A 19844-nucleotide genomic window follows, 5' to 3' on the forward strand; every position below is an offset into this window, starting at 1 on the left:
TCCCCAGGGGCAGGGCGTAAGTTAGGAGCTAGGACAAAATGTAACCTTCAATACCCCCTTCCTGCGCCTGGCGATTGCCAGACCAAATACCCTGCTCCTGCCTTATCCCGTGCCTGACTCCCTGCATAGGGGAGAACGCAAGCCTGCTTTACAGTTTCAAGATATTTGCCATCCCTTTGTATTCCTTTCCCACGCTTCCAGGCATCTGTCCTTGCTCTTCTGATTGGGAAAAAAAAAAAAAAAAGCAAAATAAGAGCTATGTCCAGAATCCAGCCGCTACCGCTCTCCCTTGCAGAGGCAGCCCTGCACCGCCGCTCAGATTGGTGTCTGAGAACTTTACCTCAGTGCGCGACGAGTCTTCTTTTAAACGTGTATTAAGCACTTACTGTGTACCAGGGACTGTTCTGTGTACTTTACAAAGAGCAACTTATTCAATCTCACAGCAACCTTACGAGTCAGGGGTTGTTTCTACCCATTTTCTGGATCAGGAGGCTGAGGCCCTGGAAGCTTGAAAGGCTTGGCAAAGCTCCTGCAATGTAAACAGCAGAGCTGGATCTGAATCAAGGGCATCAGCGACTACACTATGCAGCTTCCAGGCCTCAATCTCTCCATCTGGAAAGTGGGGCTAACGTTAACAGCGCTCCTGCACAGAGGGCTGTGAGGAGCAGATGAGTGGATTATGAAGGCCCCTGGAGCAGCGTCTGCCTATCCTAGCGCTCCGTGACCCTCCAGGACTATTATCACTCCCTGGACTGTATCCTCATTCCCTATCTTCATCTCTTCATCATTTCCAGTAACCACGGCCTAACCCCTCCCCCTGCTATTTTCCAGGCACTCAAAACAGTGTCCACGTGACCTTCGCAGCAGCCCTAAGGGGGAATATAGTTGTTGCTCTATTTCACGAATAAGGAAATTGAGAGGATCAGAGAAGTGGAGTGCCTTACCTCAGTCACAGAGCCAACAGAAGTAGAGTGAGGATTGGACTTGTCTCAGTCAAAGCCACCTTGCCCCGCAGCTTCCCTTTCAGACATAATCACTCAGTAGAGAGAAACTCCATCCCTGGATCTGACATGACGAGTATTTGTCAAGTATGTAGGTTCTGGGGAGTCGGAAGTGGGGCCAGTCAGGCCTTGAAGGCTGGACAGACCCCTAAGAAATGCCCGCCCCACCTCGGCCCCCAGCCGCTCCCTATGAGCAGGGCCCCCATCCAGGGCTCAGTCCAGCCATGGGGAACATCCAGGTGTTGAGTCGTGATTCCTCAAATTCTCCAGAAGTCCTTCCTTCTGAAGGGAACTTAATCAGCAGAGAACAGCCCGTGACAACCCCTGGGCCTCCCACAGGGAGCCAGGTGGCGTGTCCTGCCTGGAGCCTCTGCCCTGAGGGGAGATGGCCCAGCCTTCTGTCCCCCTGTTGAGGGCCATGCCCAAGTGACCGGCAGCTGACCCAGGGCGGGGTTGGCACAGTCCTGCTCAGTTTACAACTGTTCAATGTTCCTTTATCTCCTCCTCTTTGCCTAGATCCCTGGCCCAGGACTCCTGCCCTTCGCTCAGGCTAGTGGTCCCCAGCGTGGGCAAACACAAGGAAAGCCTGCCGGATGCTCCGCATCCCACTACATCAATGGGAAAGAGAGGCCCAGAGAGAACCAGCGATTTCTCCAGATGGCACAAAGGCTCTGAAGCCAGGTCCTGACTGAAGCGTCAGTCAGAAGTCTGATCCTATGTGTCTGGGCCCATCTGAAGGCCCAGGCAGGAGATGGGAAGGAAAAACCTACTTCAGGAGCCTGAGGTGGGATGGTCAGGAGGAAAAGGAAACTCATTTTTATAAGGAATGCATAAAACCCGTGGCTCAGCTTTCAGATCTCCCCAGAATCCACCAACTTCTCAAGGGTTCTGCCAGCCCCAGCACCATCTCCCGCTGGGACCACCTCAGCTGCCTCCTCAAGGGGCTCCCCGCTCCTGCCCTCACCCTCCCGAGTCTGTTCCTCACACACAGCCAGCCAGAGGGGTCCTATGAACACCAAGTCAGCTATGTCCTCCCCTGCTCAAAAGCCTCCCATGGCTCCCATCTCACTCAGAATAAAAGCCAAAGTCCCTACAGTGGCCCCTCACCGGTCCACGATGTAGCCCCGTCACTGCTTTCATCCTACTTCTCCCCCCACCCACTGTCTCCCATCCAGCCACACTGGCCTCTCTCCTGTTCTGTAAATAGGCCACAGTCTTGCCTCAGGGCCTCTGCACTTGCTTTCTTTCTGCTCCAAACAGTCTTCCCAAGGTACCCACAAGGCTTCCTCCCTCACCTCATTCAGGTTCTTATTCAGATGTCACCTCTTCAGAGGCCTTCCCTGACCACTCTATGTGCACCCAGCTCCCTGTTGCCCACTTCCCTGGTTTATTTCTCTCCAGAGCACTCCTCGCCGTCTGACTTACTCTCTGCTGCCCTATATTGGCTGATTATCTGCCTCCCCCAAATGTCAGCTCCTCGGGGCGCTTGGGTGGCTCAGTCATTAAGCCTTCGGCTCAGGTCATCCCAGCGTTCTGGGATCGAGTCCCGCATCGGGCTCCCTGCTCGGCGGGAAGCCTACTTCTCCCTCTCCCACTCCCCCTGCTTGTGTTCCCTCTCTCGCTGCCTCTCTGTCAAATAAATAAATAAATAAAATCTTAAAAAAAAAAAAAGCTCCTTGAGGGCTGGGATTTCTGTTTCGTTCACGGTTGTATGCCCAGAGTCTAGGACAGTGCCTGGTATATAGTAGGTGCTCAAAACATATGTAATGAGTCAATGTGTGAGCTCCCGCGCCGAGTAGTCTATTTAATACAAAGTGAGAGTTTTCATCCCTACACGGCACACAGGCAGTAATGGAGGCTCAAAGAGGCCAGGTCACTTCCCAGCCACACAGCTCACAAGGGGAAGATGTAGGATTTGGACCCAAGTCTGTCTGATGCTAAAGGCCGTGTTCTTAACCACCATGCCATACTGCCCCTGGATGAGGCCCAGAAAACTTACCAGTGGTCATCTCCACTGATGTCCCCTTAGTTAACCAGGACTCTCTCAAAGGGAAGACACAAAGGATATAAGGAGTCAAAGCAAGTCCTCCCTCAAGGAGATCCCTTGAACATCCCTCCCAAGACCTAGAGGAAATCTCCTTCTTGGCTGAGGGCAGCTCTGCCCCCTGGTGGCCACTCTCCAGCACTGCCCCATTGGTGTGCCAACTCACTAGCATTAACAAGGATAATATTTACCAGGCAAATGCTTAAAATGCCCTAATATGCAGTGCCTGGGTGGCTCAGTCAGGGAAGCATCTGCCTTTGGCTCAGGTCATGATCCCAGGGTCCTGGGATCGAGCCCCACGTTGGGCTCCCTGCTCAGCGGGGAGTCTGCTTCTCCCTCCCCTCCCAGTTCGTGCGATCTCTGTCGCTGTTTCTCTCTCTCTCTCAAATAAGTAAATGAACAAAAAATCCCCTAATATACAAAGACCTCCTGAAAAGCAATAGGAAAAAGGAAAACAGCATAATTTTTTAAATGGGCAAAACACATGAATAAGCAATTCCCCAAGGACACCCATCCCCAAAGGACCAATAAACTTAGGAAAAGATACACAGCTTTACCACTGATAGAAATGCAATTTAAAACAATGTCGAGGGGGGGGCGCCTGGGTGGCACAGCGGTTAGGCGTCTGCCTTCGGCTCAGGGCGTGATCCCGGCGTTGTGGGATCGAGCCCCACATAGGGCTCCTCCGCTATGAGCCTGCTTCTTCCTCTCCCACTCCCCCTGCTTGTGTTCCCTCTCTCGCTGGCTGTCTCTAATAAATAAATAAAATCTTTAAAAAAAAAAAAAAAACAATGTCGAGGGGGTGCCGAGGTGGCACAGTTGGTTAAGCATCCAACCCTTGCTTTCGGCTCAGGTCATGATCTCAGGGTCCTGGGACTGAGCCCCGTATCGGGCTGTTGGCACTCAGCTTGAAGTCTGCTTGACATTCACTGTCCCTCTCCCTCTGCCCCTCCCCCTGCTTGCATTCTCTCTAAATAAATAAATAAATACATACATACATACATACATACATACATACATACATAAATCTTTCCAAAAAATGTTGAGGTACCAATGTTCACACGCAGATGGGCAATAACCGGTGAAATATGAATTATATCCAGCACTGGGAAAAGAGGCTCATCCAAACGCTGTTAGAGAAAGTAAACCGATAAACTCTCTGGGATGACAGTATTTACTAAAACACATCACATATGAGCCCTTTGTACCCAGAAATTCCAAATTCAAATAGTCTATCCAACAGAAATAGTTGCACATGTGCACAAAATATAGGTACCGGGATGTTTGCTGAAGTATTGCTCTTAATTGCAGAGGATTAGAAACAAATTAAATGCTAACTGATAACAGTGATTAAATAAACTGTAGTAAATTTTTGCTATAAAACAATAGAAAGTCATTAAAATTAATAAGGTATGGGGGCGCGTGGCTGGCTCGGTCAGTTGAGCATCTGACTCTTGATTTCAGCTTAAGTCATGATCTCAGGGTCGTGAGATGGAGCCCCGCATTGGGCTCTGAAATCAGTGGGGAGTCTGCTTGAGATTCTCTTTCCCTCTCCTTCTGCCCTTCCACCTGCATGCTCACACTCTCTCTCAAATAAATAAAATCTTTTTTAAAAAATTAATAAGGTATATTACTGATGTAGAGAGGTCCCAAAACATACCATTAATTGGAAACAAATAACAAAACAAATAACAAAAGAGTCCTATGTAAACATATTTTTGAGAGCTCTAGAAAGATCCATACCAAACTAATATGTGGTATGGTGTATACCTGTTGGGATTTTTAGCTGCCTGACATCTGAAACTCTTTCCTGTGTTTGGAGGAATGGGCACCGTGTGGGTTTTGGCAGTGACTGAGCTCATCCTTCCTAAAGGAAGCCCAAAGTTCTGATGTCCACTTTCCCAGCCTCCACTGAGTTAGGAAATAGACATATGCTCTGGGTTCAGGCAATGTGACCCGCCCTCTCTGGACTTCAGATTGAGAGCTAGTGACACAAAGAAGCAGGACAATGAATCCTTGTGTAGGGAGCAGAGGCACTGGTGTAGACAGGGTCCAGCACTGGAACACTGAGCGGTGGCTGCCCAGGCTAAGGGAGCATGACGTGCAGACTTGGCGGCCATGTCCCCTCTGCTCCAGCAATGCGGCATGATCTGAGCTGTGCTCCTGGCTGCCGACCCCCTTTATTGCTCCATCGGTAAGGGTTCTGGGTTGCAGATAAGAGAGTCCATTCTAGTTAATCCAAGCAGGAATGGACTTATTCAGGGTGTCGTTGACTTATTGACACACTAGAAAGTTTGGGGGACTGGCTCCAGGATGATCTTCCAGTTGATGATGGGAGGCCCCAGAACCAGGTTGCCTTTGTCAAAAAGTAATAGTGGGGTCCACCTTTGAGGGGTAAGTCTAGTGGAGGAGTGGTTTTGATCAACCCAAGGATGAGCCCAAAAGGCAGAAGGCTGCCCAGATCCCTACCGTGGAGGGATAGGGTCAGAACAGGGGGAGCACTGGGAGACACACGACTACAAAGGACTGAGCCCTGAGGGCTCAGAAGCCACATTGAGGGTCTATATATAATACACACAGTTCTGCGGCTTACTCTTTTCCCCTTATTACATCCCAGAGTTTTCTTTCACATGGTGCACAGCTTCTCAATGCTGCATAGGGTCCCACTGTAAGAACGTGTCATAGTTCATACAACCAGTCCCCTGTGTATGGACACGTGAACGGTTTCCAAGCTCATACTTGTGCAAGTATATCTGTGGAATAAATGTCCAGAGGCCAAGTCAACTGGCAAATGCATTTGCAATTACAGTTAAAACTTACAGGACAAGATGACCCCAGCAAACTGAAGGGCTGGGGGATGGCCAGGTGTGCCCTGCACACTTCTGTCACCCTCCATTGACAGGAACCTCTCACCCCTCCCTGCCGCCGCACCCACAGCCTCGCCACCACTCTCCACAATTCTGAACCAACTCTGACCTTCACCCCAATTTCTGGTAATCACAAGGGGTTCCAGAAGCCTTGGTCACCCTTCTACACTCTAATCCCCATATTCCTGTTCACAAATCCCACCTCTTATCACAGTTCCAGAAAGCTTTCCTCTGTGCTCCCAGAAACTCGGGCTCTCACCAACAGCACCTCTTTGCCGCTGTCTCTTTGCTCCAAGGTAGACCTACTCGCCCCTGGGGCATCCCTTCCCTACAGCCCTCCCAAGAGGCGGCTGTTTTCTCTCCCACGGCTCTTGGCCAGTGTGACTAGAGGCAGGAGGGTGGCGCCCTTGCTCCTCACCGCTGCTCCCAGACCATGTCAGGTCTCCGGGAAGTTCTCTGAGCTGACACTGCAGCTCACTTTTCATCCATCAGCTGCCTGGAGTCTGTTAAGCCCTGTGTTGAGCTTTCTATTTCAGCTAGTAGATTTGTCCTAACAAATGCCTCTGGCTGGGTCGTTTTTGTGATGTGTCCCTCCAGCTTCAGACTTCTGGCAATCCTCTTTCCTCGCCTGGAGGCCATCAGGTTTATCTTCACTCCCTGTTCTGTCTGCTCCATTTATTCTGGGGTCTGGAAACGGGGATTCAACTTCTGTTTATTACATGCTTCCAGCTCTCTTAAGTCTTTGTTCTGTGGTGTTCGTTTTCCTAAAATACATGTGGAATTGAAGGTAGTGTGTCTGAACTGACGGCAGAGCCGTGTGTCATCAGCGCCTGGCCAGACCCAGCTCACACGGAAGCAATCAAGGAAGTGACAGATGTCAACGGCCTGGCTTCTGGAAACAGAGGACTCTGAACACACTGGGTTCAAAGAACGAATTGGAAACACTTCAACGTATGGACTCTGGGTTTGAATTCCGGCTTAGCCACTTTCTAGCTGAGTGATCTCAGGCAAGTTACTAGATCTCTCTGAGCCTCCTCCTCATCTGAGAGGTGGACATAACAATACAGGTTGATCACGAGGCTGTTAAGCTATTAAAATGGCTGCAAAGTCTGTGTCGCTCCTTCCACGGAGAGGATGGGACCATGACCCCTCCCTGGAATCTGGGCTGGCTTGGGACTGCTTTGACAATAGCGTAGGACAGAAGTGACGCACGACTTTCCAGGTGAGGTCGTAAAGAAGTCATGCAGCTGCCAACTGGCTTCATTTCCTGCGGCCGATGCAACGAATTTCTACAAACTTGGCAGCTTAAGAGAACGCAGATGTATTACCTCACAGTTCTGCAAGTCAGAAAGCTCATGTGACTTGGCATGGCCACATTCCTTTGGGCTCTCGGGGATAATCCATCCCCTTGCTTTTTCCAGCTTCTAGACACGCCTGCTTTCCTTTAGATCAGCCCGCGGCCCCTCCTCACAGTGCTCCAACCTCCCTTCCTGTCATCCCATCTCCTCTGACTCAGATTCTCCTGCTTCCTTCTTGTAAGAACTCTTATGATCACAATGGGCCCACCCAAATAATCCAGGTGGGTAGCTCCGTCTCATGATCCTTAACTCAATCACGTCTGCAAAGTCCCTCTTGCCACGTGAGGTAACATATTCACCGGTGCGAGGGGTGAAGATGTGGACATCTTTAGGGGGGCATTATTCAGCCTGCCTCTCTGTGCTTCGGTCTCCTCGCCCTTGAAATGGGGATAACAGTCGTACCCACCCCTGAGGTTGTTGCCAAGATTAAATGAGATCACGTGTGCTTGGAGCTGGCCTGCTCCTAGGGAGGGCTCAGAAGTATTAGCTGTTGGCTTAGTTTAGAATCCCCCAGAAGACTACTCTGAGACTTCCTAATCTGGGAAGTTCAAGGAGCAGTGATGGGGGATGATACAGAGAAGGGAGGATAGATTAAAAAGGGTGGCCGCTATGCCAGCTGCCACGCAGGTAACCAGAGCTCCAGCCTCTAGGGAGACTCAAGGAAGCAGGGCAGGCGCACACCCGAGGAGCGAGTGCGCTGGGGGTCCGTGCTGCAATCTCTCTCAGGCGTTACCTGAAGGCTGTTCCCGTAGGTATGAGCTCCGTGGCACTCCCAGTCTGACCCGTGCAGGCAGAGTGGTCTTCCGTGGTTCCAGAAAACAGCCCACAGGTGCCAAGATGCACACTGAAGTCCACTCGAGTACCACAGAACACCCGAGGGACACGGGCAGGGCCGTGAGAGCAACTGCTGCAGCTGTTTCTATTATTATACCCAGCCACATGGGATAAAAATTCATGGGAGCTGTGTGAGGTGATCCGAGGTCATGGAGGACAGCGGTCACATCCAGCGGGGGTTGCTAAAGACAGCCCTGAGTGCCCGCCAAGGCCACTCAAGCCTTCAGAGGTAGGGGACTCCCAAAGACAGCTGGGAGCTTTTGTGCCATGGGTCACCCCCACCACATCCCCTTGACCACAAGACACGAACGCCCTCAGTGCGCAGTGGCCAAAGCAAGTCAGGGCCCCCGAGGAGGCCGATGAACTGCCAATGCCCTGATAGCCTCAAGAGGCAGGAACGTCCAACGTGAAGCGGTTCAAGTGGAAAGGGGTTTATTGTCAGAAGGTCAGAGGGCGCCTCCAAATCAAAGGCAGGACAAGGCTGGGTCTCACGGGCCTGAGTAGCCAGGGCCCCCAAGCCCTCGGTGTAGCTTCTCTCCTGGCCCCGAAGTCAGATGAACCACTTCACACCCCACACACTTCACACCCACACATTGTGTGACTTCCCTCTCCCTGTTTCCTCATCTCGTTCTCATATACGAGAGTGATGACACGAACTTTCTTCCTTTGGGAAAGCTGCCTGGCCCACAGTGTGGCTTTGTGTGCGTTCTTCCACACGCAGTATATATGTTGCATACGGATAGAATATATAGTTATATATGTTATATATAATGTTTATTATTATCATTCTCTCCGGCTCTGTCCCCTCGAGGGGAGAAAATGGCTGTCGCAGGTCCCTGACTTGTCTCAAAGCTAGCTGCCAGAGGGCGCCCGACTCTCTGGTTTCAAATCCCGGAAACGAGTTCTCCTGGTTGAAGCCTGCTGGTGCCAGTTTTGGACATTCTGAGGCCTCTTTTCTGGAATGTTCATGGAAACGGAATCATAGGTTATGTGGTCCTTCCGGTTCAGCTTCTTTTGCTCAGCATCATGAATTTGAGAGTCATCCCAACTGCTGTGTGGATCAAGAATTCATTCTCTTTTTTAAATTTAAAATCAATTAACATATAGTGTATTAGTTTCAGAGGTAGAGTTCAGTGATTCATCAGTTGCATATCACACCCAGTGCTCATCACATCACGTGCCCTCCTTAATGCCTGACACCCAGTTACCCCATCCCCCTCCCACCTCCCCTCCAGCAATCCTTTGTTCCCTATAGTTTGTTCCCTATAGTTGAGCCTCTTATGGTTTGTCTCCCTCTCTGGTTTCTGTTTTATTGCCAAGTGGTGTTCCACCGTGTGGATGTTGCACAATTTGTTTCTCCATCTTTTAATGGACACTTGGATTCTTTCCGGGTGGGGCTGTCATAAATAATGCTACGAAATAATGCTACGCAAACACTGCTCCGAACATCCATTCTCAAGTCTGTGTGTGAAGGCTCTGTCCTGGCTTTGCACTGTGGTTCTGCTATTTGGGGGATGGCCCCATCGTCAGTGACTGAGCTTGCTGGGGCTACTGGAGTCTGGATATTTCTGCTCAACACAGGACTTCTCTAAGGGGCTGTCCTGGCTCCGGAGCTCCTCGCTGGCCAGGACATCAGCACAGCTGCGTGTGGTCTGCTCTCCCGGTTCTAGTTTCCTGCCACAGGCGTGTCTCCCGAGCGGACCTCTTGCAGAGCGCACTCAGTCTCCACGTCTGCCTTCTAGAGAACCCAGCCTGAGGCGCACATGTCAAGTGCTTGGAAGAGTACCCAGCAAACAGTAAGTGCACTGAAAGCATCAGTTTATCACTGTGATTTTTACGCAGAGAGGGGCACACAGATTCCAGAGCTGGCGGCTTGGGTTCCGTTTCAGTACATGAGAGGCCCCTCTGAGGAGACAGCGGCAGTTCTGGGGCCTGCCCCACCTGGGCCTACCCATCGAGGGCTTTTCAGGGGCCCCCATGGCTCAGTCTTGAAGGAGGAGGGGGTTAGGGGGGAGGGGTCAGAAGCCCAAGCAGGGAAAATAGGAGAGAATTCCCCACACTCTTTGTTCTGACCTCAGCTCCCAGCCTGGAGCTCTTGTCACTGGGGGAGGCAAGAATCTGTAAAACAATCCAAGGTTTCATGATGAAATGGGGCTAGATACTTTTACTACTGAACCAAGAAGGCTCTTGGGACAAAAGGTAGCATCAAGCCCTTTTATTATGAGAGAGGATCTGAAACAAAAGAGTCCTGCCCGATGTTTCATCCAAGAGGCATGGCTGTCACAGCAGCCTACGTGAACAGGGAGGAAAGAACAGACATGGGGTCAACTTGTGTCCCTGGAGTCCTGACCCCTCCACCTGGGAGACACAGCAGTTCCGCAGGTAAGAGTGTAGCCCCTGCCCCTCCCTGAATATTTCGAATCCAAAACCATTAGGTGGGACAGATCAACTAGGCAGGGGCTGAGGGGGAAACTGGAGGCCCAGAGCAGGGAGTTAGAGCCCCGTTAGGGTGAAGGGGGCAGGGGACAGGCATGAGGGAGGGTTACAGACAACCTGCAAGAGGGACCGATCAAGGGTGCCTGGGTGGCTCCATTGGTTAAGTGTCTGCCTTCAGCTCAGGTCATGATCTCAGGGTTCTGGGATCGAGCTTCGTTTCGGGCTCCCTGCAGAGGGAGCCTGCTTCTCCCTCAGCCTCTTTCTCTGGGTAATAAAATCTTTAAAGAAAAAAAAAAAGAGGGCCAATCAAGTACATAAATGAATTCAGGAAATTGGGAGCTGGGTTCCTGGCTGTCAGAGCAGGGAGACACAAAGGAAGGGAGAGAGCGAGCTGGCAGGACACCAGGGCCCTGGCTGGGACTGAAAACTGGAGGTTTTCAACGCGTAGTCGGAGATATAGAAGTCAAGGCTGACATAAACGTGTACTAAGTGACACAGAGCGAGCAGACCCTGGCCTCCAAGTACCATTAACCGCTCAAAGGAACCGGGGCTCTTTGAGGATATGGCTCATTCTGAGGCCAGGGCAGTGCAAGTTCAAAGTGAGCCTGGAACACCTTATTGTGCCAGAAAGTAAAGACATCCGCAAGGAGAGATGCGACCTCACAGACAGGATGCAGAAGCCAGCTGAGCTCTTCTGGGCAAACACGGGATCATTTTAGCTTCAAAATAGTGTATATTCATTGCTAAGGGCTGATGTAACAAAGGACCACCGACTGGGGGCCTCCAGCAACAGAAAAGGATCGTCTCCCCGTCCTAGAGTCCCAGATCAAGGTCTGTTCCTTCTGAGGCTGCGAGGGGGAATCTGTTCTCTGCTCGCTCTTGGCTCCTGGTGAGTTGCAGGTAGTCTCTGATGTGTAGAAGCACCCCCTCGACCTCTGCCTTCAACCCTGTGTGTGTGTGTCTGTGTCCAAATTTCCCCTTTTTAGAAGGACACCAGCCATACTGGCTTAGGGACCCACCCTACTCCAGCATAACCTCATCATGATTCATCCTATCTGCAATGACACTATTTCCAAATAAGGTCACATTTCGAGGCATGAGAGTTAGGACTTCCACAGTTGAACGTGGGGCAGGGGGCGGGACACAATTCAACCCTCAACAGATTGTAACAAATACAAGGCACTGAATAAAATAGGAAGCCACGAGTCCATACTGATATATAAATAAATACTGATTAATAAAATTAACAAAGTGAAAGTATGATAAGGACTATGATATTTACAGTCTCAGAATAGCTCCCTGTGAATTATTAATTCATTACAAAGTGGGAAAGGGGAACCTTTAAAGAGGCCCTTATCTCCAAAAACAGTCACACTGAGGGTTAGGGTTTCAATAAATGAATTTGGGGGGGGGGGGGTGTGACATGATTTGGGCCATAACAGCTTCCTTGTCCCCAAGGACAGGAGCTCAGAGGCAATGCTTTCTAGCAAGTGGTTCCTGGAGGTCCCCAGCAGGACCTCCCAGCCCACAGGAAACAGAAGTACCCTGCTCACAAGCACCCACAGGATTGCCTCCCTCCCTCTCACTTCCCCACCCCCTACAGGAGCCTCCTGGGACTATACAACCAACTCGGCCATGTGCACCAGAAGCCTGGTCATAGCAGCTGCTTCTGGGGGCCCCAGACTCGCACAGTGTCCCAACTCCAGCCCCAGCCCGGGCACCCAGCCACAGGCAGAGGAGGGGCCTGATGTCAGGGTTCCTTGGGGCTGGGGCTGGGCACTGCCTATGCAACTTCGGAATCCCAGTATGGACGCCAGAGTCTCTTTCCCAGGGAAAGTGGGATTGAAACCAAGAGATTCTAGCTCAGCCTCTTGAAGAAAGGCTCTGAAAAGGGACACTGGGGGCGGCCTCCTTTCCCCATGCTGGGCACTGAGACACAGGGGAAGCAGATATGCAAGAAAAGAGGAAAAGGTGAGCAGAGAGCCACAGAGGCAAGGGAACTGAGGCTTTAATGAGGCTCTGACTCTGTCTGCTTTCTCTTCTGAGGCCTCTCAAAACATGCACTGTGTCCTAAGACATGGGGTTTGTTGTTGTTGTTGTTTTTGCTTTGAAGTGTCCTGGGTTGGGGTCCCAGTTGCTACTGGAGCCTAACGAATGACCCCAACACTGAGCAGCTTGAAACAGCCATGATCCTGTCTCCCAATCTCTATGGGTCAGGACTTCAGGAAGCGGCTCACTGGGCGTGGCTCTGGTTCAGGGTCCCACAGGCCGGTGAGATAATCGTTTGTTGCCTAAGTCACATTTGGGGGGCAACTTGTTACACGGCATAGGTAACAAACACACCTAGAAAGTGGCAGCGCTGGGACCTGGACTGAGCTCTGAGTCTACTTACAGAACATTGAAGCTCCAGGCCCAGGAAGAGCTGGGAAGACTTAGCAGGGTGGGCAGGGGTGTTGCAGGAGGTGATGGTTGTGGGGAAGCAGATTTAATTCCTGAAAGGGGAGGATAAAAGTTTTGTGAGCCAGCCTGCGCCACAGAAAGAAGACAGATGGACACGCAAGGGCATAGAAGGTGGTCTGACTCCTGACTGTTTCTTTGGGAAAGCTTTACGGTTTTAGTGTTAATGTATGGGGGGGGGGGGTTTGGTAATTCTACCCAACTTTAAATTATGAAAAATTTTAAACCTACTGACAAGAGTAGAAAAATGAACATCTATAACCCTTTACCTAAATTCACAATGAACATTTTGCCACATCTGCTTTACCACACTCCCAAATTTTCCTAATGCATTTAGAGAAAAGTATGTAAGAGCCAAATATACAGCTCAAATTCTTGTGAACGCCAACATAAGTATGAGCCAGAACCCTACCAGGGACAGAGGCTGACTTATGTACCTCCCAGTCACCACCCCCACCCTCCCCCCGCAAAGGCAACTACCAGTGTGACTGTCACACCACACTGATGAGGCAAATCTGAAATGAGACTGTTCCTCTATGAGGGGGGTCAGATTCCCTGGAGAGTCAGGAAAAAAAAAAAAGATCAAGATCTTCAGGCCTCTCTCCAGATGAAAATGCAGGCACACACATTTGGCACTCAATTTGAAAAGATGTCCAGCCCTGAGGCTCACCTGGTCAAGAGCACAAGCAGGTGGAGCTGGTTGGAGGCGGGTGCGGGTTGCTGGGAGACTCTGGGCTCAGGTAGCTCTGCATGTAGGCCCCGGGGAAAGGGGCAAGGCCAGGCATCCCGGTCCTCCTCCTCCTCCTCCTCCTCCTTCCCCAGGAATCCAGCTCCTCTCTCCAGCTCCCCTACGCAAGCACCCAGATGAGGCATCTTCTGCATGAATGGCGGCTTTGTCTCGGGACTCCATCAGCATGGGCGGTGGATTCGGGAACAGCCCGAGCAAGCCGAGGTGAATGTGATGACAGATGAGATTGTGAGCACAGTGGGACTTTTTAAAATGTAAAATTTCCTTTCATTCAGGTAGGATCAGGCCAACAGATCAGGAGATTGCCATTAAAGAAACAGTTTTTTACTCACAGTTCCCAGGAAGGGCCACGTGAAAGAACAATGAGGTTGGTCTCTGTGGGAGATGAGGGGAGTGAGAGAGGGTATTTATTGTGGGGTTTTTGGTGTTTTTTTTTCTTCAGGAGGAAATGGGCAGAGTAGTGTAAAGCAGGCTCAGTGGGTTTAAAATTGGCCAGTATGGGGGCGCCTGGGTGGCACAGCGGTTAAGCGTCTGCCTTCGGCTCAGGGCGTGATCCCGGCGTTCTGGGATCGTGATCCCGGCGTTCTGGGATCGAGCCCCACGTCAGGCTCCTCCGCTATGAGCCTGCTTCTTCCTCTCCCACTCCCCCTGCTTGTGTTCCCTCTCTCGCTGGCTGTCTCTATCTCTGTCAAATAAATAAATAAAATCTTTAAAAAATAATAAAAATAAATAAATAAATAAAATAAAATTGGCCAGTATGAATAATTTCAGCGGGCTCTGGGGTGTAGGGTCAGTCCCTAGTTGTCTGGTACCTGGCCCTGGGACGATTCAGGCAGGGGAGTAGCCGAAAACAGGAGAGCCCCCACTATAAAAAAAAAAAAAAGAAAAGAAAGAAAGAAAAGAAAAAACTGGTCAGGGTTGATTAGTTTAGGTAGGAAAGGCACACTCACAGGCAAGCCTTTTGCCATCTCTAGGAATCACTTAGCCCTGGGAGATGGACCCCTCCAGGATCAGCAAGGCCCCAGATGCTTCCTAATACCGAAAAATAAAGAACGTGGCTCATCCAGTTCCCGAGCCAAGAACTCTCTGAAGTGCTTTCTGTGGATTAGCTCTTAGGCCCTCACAGCAAAACCAGGGGGCATGAGGAAGCTTATCTGATAAAGATGTGCAGAATACTTCCGGCAAACTGACAAGTGAGGTTTATTGATGCCATGGCAATGATGAGGCAAGCAGAGGCAAGCTGAGGACAAAGCAGAAACTGACACCCCGCACCCCGCCCCATGGGATGTATGTGACATTCCCCAGGCACTCCTGGCTGCCTTAAAGGAGAAATAGTGAACCTATGGAGACCACAACCCTGCAAGACTTGAGTCTCCCTCAGTTTACAAATGTCTTAGCAGTCTACAAGAACAAAGCATTTCTATCAATAACCTAGCTTCCAGAAGGGAATGTAAATACAATTAAATGTCCTTATAATCTGCAGCCTCCAGGAAGTTCCCAGCAATCTTCAGGTTAATGCCTTACTAGAGGGGTAAACAACCTTAACTTGACAATGGCAGGGCCTCCGGTATCCTGGGAGTCTTCTTTAACATATGCAAGTATTTTCTCAACCTCCCTTTTTCTTTACCTCCCCCAACCCCATGGTATATATTCAGCCACCCCTGCAACCCCGGTGCAGCAGCTCTTTCCGCCCACGGGTCCTGTCCCGGTGCTTTAATAAACCACCATTTTGCACCAAAGACGTCTCAAGAATTCTTTCTTGGTCGCCGGCTCCAGACTCCACCCCACGTGTATTCCACAACCTCATCAGCAAGGAAGCTCGAATCCCCGCTGGGAGTCTCCTCCAAAGGAAAGACACAAGGTTCTAGATGTGAGGCGGGGCTGGGGGTACTGAAAGGACAGGGTGCTTTGATGGGCACAGAGAGAAGCAGGGCTGCGAGGAAGGGGGTTCATAAGGTCCGGGCCGTGAAGAGGACTCGGCGCCCCGTTTCCTTAGAAGCTACAAAATTAGGGTAAGTATGCAAGACTGAGGCCAGAAATCCCTCATCAGGAACTCCGAACCTGGGTTGGAAATCGAGACAGTCTCTGTGTGGATGGGGTTCAGGACATGTCCCCCTCCAAATATGGCACCTGGGCATATTAAATACGCGAGGCTGAAGAAATTTTAAGAAATGGCAGAAGCAGGAAGGTCACACTCACACTTACTCCCTGAAACAGGTCATAAAACTCCCACATGAAAGGTCCCCTCCCAGGAGGAAAGAAGGCAGCCTTGTCACCAGAGACAGGGAACTGGGGACCGGGAAATCTGTACAAACAAAGCTGATTAATGCACCCCCCTCTTCCTGGCTTCCTCACCACTGGCTCCCTGAAGCCCCAGCTGTTACTTCTGTATCTCTCCCGTGGGCAGAGACACAGAGCACACGGCGGGCCTCTGTCTCAATCTGCGGGCACAAGGTTTTATGGGACAGACTGGCTGCACCCAGGGGTCCAGCCTGTGACACTCAGACCCCGCATCCATCTGGTGCTCAGACTAGAGCCGAGCAGCCCACAGCTGCTGGGGAATTTGCCGAAAGCTGGCGCCCACCAGACCAATTAGCCGAAGATCCACCCACCCCCCTCTGCCTAGTTTACCTACAATTCACCCCATCGTGAAAGGGGTTTTTCATTCCTTAATTTTTGTGTTCGTCTAAGTATTTTAAAGACATTTCCAAAAAAAAAAAAAAAAAAAAACCCACAAAACAGCACGAGAAGTTCTGTCCTGAATCAGTAGTAGCGTCCCAACATCGATTTCCTGATTTTAACACTGGACCAGATGCACTTAACAGATCTATTCAGGAAAAAAAAGAAAAAGCAACTTGCTGATTTTTACAAGGTAGTATAGTTATATAAAATATGATCACTGGGGAAAGCTAAAAACAATAAAAACTAAATATTGGTCTTTGTTCTGGGTTCCTGGTATGCAAGTCCTAAAACCTTTGGGACTCTCCAGAGTGCTCGAGTGAGTCTTCTGTACACCAGTAATGTGGCTGGGGGCCTTCAGGTTGGGGGCTGGTCGCCAGAAAGACCAAGACGTTGTCAGAGGGTTGGAAGTTTCAGCCCCACCTTGCCCCACCCCGCCCCGGTATCCAGGGAGGAGAGAGGGGGGCTGGAGGTTGACTTAATCACCAGTGGCCAATGGTTTAATCAATCATTAAGTACTATATGTACATAATGTAGGTTGTATTAACCTACATAAAAGCCCTAAACACCGGGGTTCGGAGAGCTCTGGGGTTGGTGAACACACCGAGGTGCCAGAAGGGCGGGGTACTCAGGGCGCGGAAGCTCTGTAACCACCCCCATACCTTGCCCTCTGCATCTTTTCCATTTGGCTGTTCCTGAGCTGTATCCTTTAAAATAAAACAGAAAAATGCATGTTTAAGTGCTTCCCTGAGTTTTGTGAGCCATTCTAGCAAATTACTGAACCTGAAAATGAGGAGGATTGTGGAAACCCCCCAACTTTGTAGACAAGTCAGACAGAAGTGTGGGTAACCTGGGGACTCAATGCTTGGGAGTGGCATTTGAAGTGGGGGCAGTCTTGTGGGACTGAGCCCTTCACCTGTGGGGTCTGACGCTAACTCTGGGTGCTTAGTGCCAGAGTTAGATTGCAGGACACTCCGTGTTGGAGAATCAGACACTGGTTGTTGGTTTGAGAAAAGAAACCGCCACCCTTGCTGTCAGAAGTGCTGGGAGAAAAAAACATCACGCCGGGTGAAGGTGCACACAGACATTCCCAGTCCTGTTTTTGTAACTCCTTTTGAGTCTTAAACTATTTCAACATGCAAAGTTACAATTAAACAACAATGTGAAGGGCACTTGGATTTAACTTTGCATTTACAGCAAACATTTGTTTTTTCAAAACCTGCAGAGCCTTGAAAAGGATGGGGATTATGGTGCACACTTGTGGCTCTCTCGTTCTAGTTTATAAACTTTGGCAAGACTTTGTGGCCTTTCCAGGCCATTTACCTAAGCACCTTTTCTCTCTAAAACAAAAACTAAGTTTTATTTTCACGGTCCATTCGATGTGATTGAAATTTCACGACACTCGGACTAATAAAAACGCATTCCCAGCAGGGATGAAGGCAAGATTGGCTGGTCATCAGAAGTCTCCTAAGACTTGGAAGCAGAAGGTCAGGAGCCTTTGGGAGTGTGGAGGCACTGTCCGCAGACTGGCTCAATCTAAACTGGGATAATGACAGTGAGCATTTATTGAGTGCTTACTATATGCCAGGCACAATTGTAAGAGCTTTACTGGAGGAGTTCATTTAGTCCTCACATCAACCTTACAAAGAAGGTATTAGTATTATCCCCATTAGACATGAAGAAACTGAAGCCCAGAGAGGTTCAGTTACTTCCCAAGCTCACACAGCCAGTGTGCGGCAAGACGGGAATTTGAACCCTGGCCATCCAGCCCGACATCTTTACTGCCCTTGCTACAGAAGCAGAGCCTGACACAGGCCTGTCTTCAAGTGGTGGTCACCAGACATGGGCCCTATGAAAATGAAGGAAACCTCACTAAAATGGAGGCAAGAGGAACTCTCTCACCCTACCACCTGTGGTCAACTGCAGACCCAACGGGAAGAGCACAACTTGACCTTGCACGTGGACACTACTCCAGCCTGAGGAAGGAACTCTTTCCTCCTTTCCTGGTGAGAAGCCACCACACTTTGAACTTCCAGTTTACTGCAGTGGACTTTGGTTCATAACAAGCCTTCCCAACCGACTCCTTCTCTCCTTAAAAAAGCATGCCTCCTCTTTGTTTCCTGAACTTCCCAACGATTGGTCTGGCCACAGATCGTTCGTCCAAGATTGCAATTCTCTTTTATTCCTGAATAAACCCATCTTTTGCTGGTAAATTGACAGAAGTTTGACTTTTAAGGTTGACGGCCCTTCAGAGGATATCACCAGCCTTCACTGCCAGCAAAGCTGATTCTGGGAGTTTCCATGTCCCTGCGTTTACCCAGAGTCTCCGGTTTCCCTGGAAACAGACTCTGAGACAGGAAGCTATGTGCAGTTCGCCTGGGAGTGCTCCCGGATCCAGGCCTGTGAGGTGGTGTGGAAGGCAGGCCTGGTGGAGAGCAAAGCTCATCTGCCCGGGTACGGACAGGCCTCTGCCCCCTCTGAGCCCACCCCCGTCCCCTGGGGAGCCCTGAGGTTGGGCTGGCCCAAACTGAGGCAAAGGGGTTATTCCGTGTCCCAAAAAAAAGATGAAGTCCTAATTCCCAGGACCTGTGAATGTGACCTTATTTGGAAATAGGGTCTTTGCAGATGGTAAGTTAAGATGAGGTCAGCAAGGCGGGCCCAATATGACTGTGCCTTTATGAAAAGGGGAAATTTGGACCCAGGGGTCAACAGGCATAGAGGGAGGGTGAAGTGAAGACACAAAGAGAACACCATTTACAAGGCAAGGAGCTTCTGAGGCTACCAGAGGCCCAGAGAGTGGCCTTGGAACAGACTGTCCCTCCCAGCCCCCAGAAGGAACCAATCCTGCTGACGCCCATACTTTGGGCTTCTGGGCTCCAGAACTGTGAAGAAGTACCTTGCTGTTGCTCGAGTCTCCAGCTGGTGGTATTGGTTATGGGAGGCCCAGGAAAGCAATGTGGGGGTTGGCCTCTGTGCCCCGCAGTGATCGATGGCTGACCACCTGGGAGGGGCATGCAGTTCCCTCTGGAAAAGGGTGATTCCCAGGGAGGGAGCCAGCAGGGCGTGTTGGGCACCCGGGTGGGCATGCCAACCCTGCAGAGACCTTCTGGGGGGAGCATGCAGCACCCGCCCACAGTAGCGGGGCCGCAACCCGTCCTGTAACCTGCAGGAGGAGCCTGTGTGTGATCTTCCTGCTGTCACCCCTCTCGTTAAGAAGCACTCAAATGTCAGAGAAGCAAAGGCCACAAATCCACAGTCCAAAGCAGGTGACATAAAGCAGCAAAGCCAGTGAGTCCCTGACTGCAGATTCAAACACGTCAGGGACTATCCCACACTTGCACAAAGGAGCGCGCTCCCTGCTACTTTTTCATAAAATGCACGGCCCTCGGGCTCCAGGGTCCATTTCCACACTACTTAGAG

The 19844-nt window shown here is 50.5% G+C and overlaps 1 protein-coding gene across 14 annotated transcripts in view; it reads right to left on the reverse strand.

Annotated features, from left to right (window-relative positions):
• Window positions 1-19844, reverse strand: part of CEACAM20 (CEA cell adhesion molecule 20) — a 75942-nt gene that overhangs the window by 45145 nt on the left and 10953 nt on the right. For 11 of the 14 annotated variants that reach the window (XM_087870883.1, XM_087870882.1, XM_087870881.1 and 8 more), the window contains exon 1: window positions 8004-9312. The exons of 2 other annotated variants lie outside the window; for them this stretch is intronic. The gene's annotated coding sequence lies outside the window, so the exon portion shown is untranslated. Of the gene's footprint in view, window positions 1-8003; window positions 9314-19844 lie in introns of those variants that run through there. One more of the 14 variants, XM_045814311.2, reaches the window with a different exon arrangement.

This window comes from Ursus americanus, chromosome 21 (assembly GCF_024610735.1).
Source record: "Ursus americanus isolate L20-20 chromosome 21, mUrsAme1.1.p, whole genome shotgun sequence".
In the NCBI taxonomy this organism is placed as follows: Eukaryota; Metazoa; Chordata; class Mammalia; order Carnivora; family Ursidae; genus Ursus; species Ursus americanus.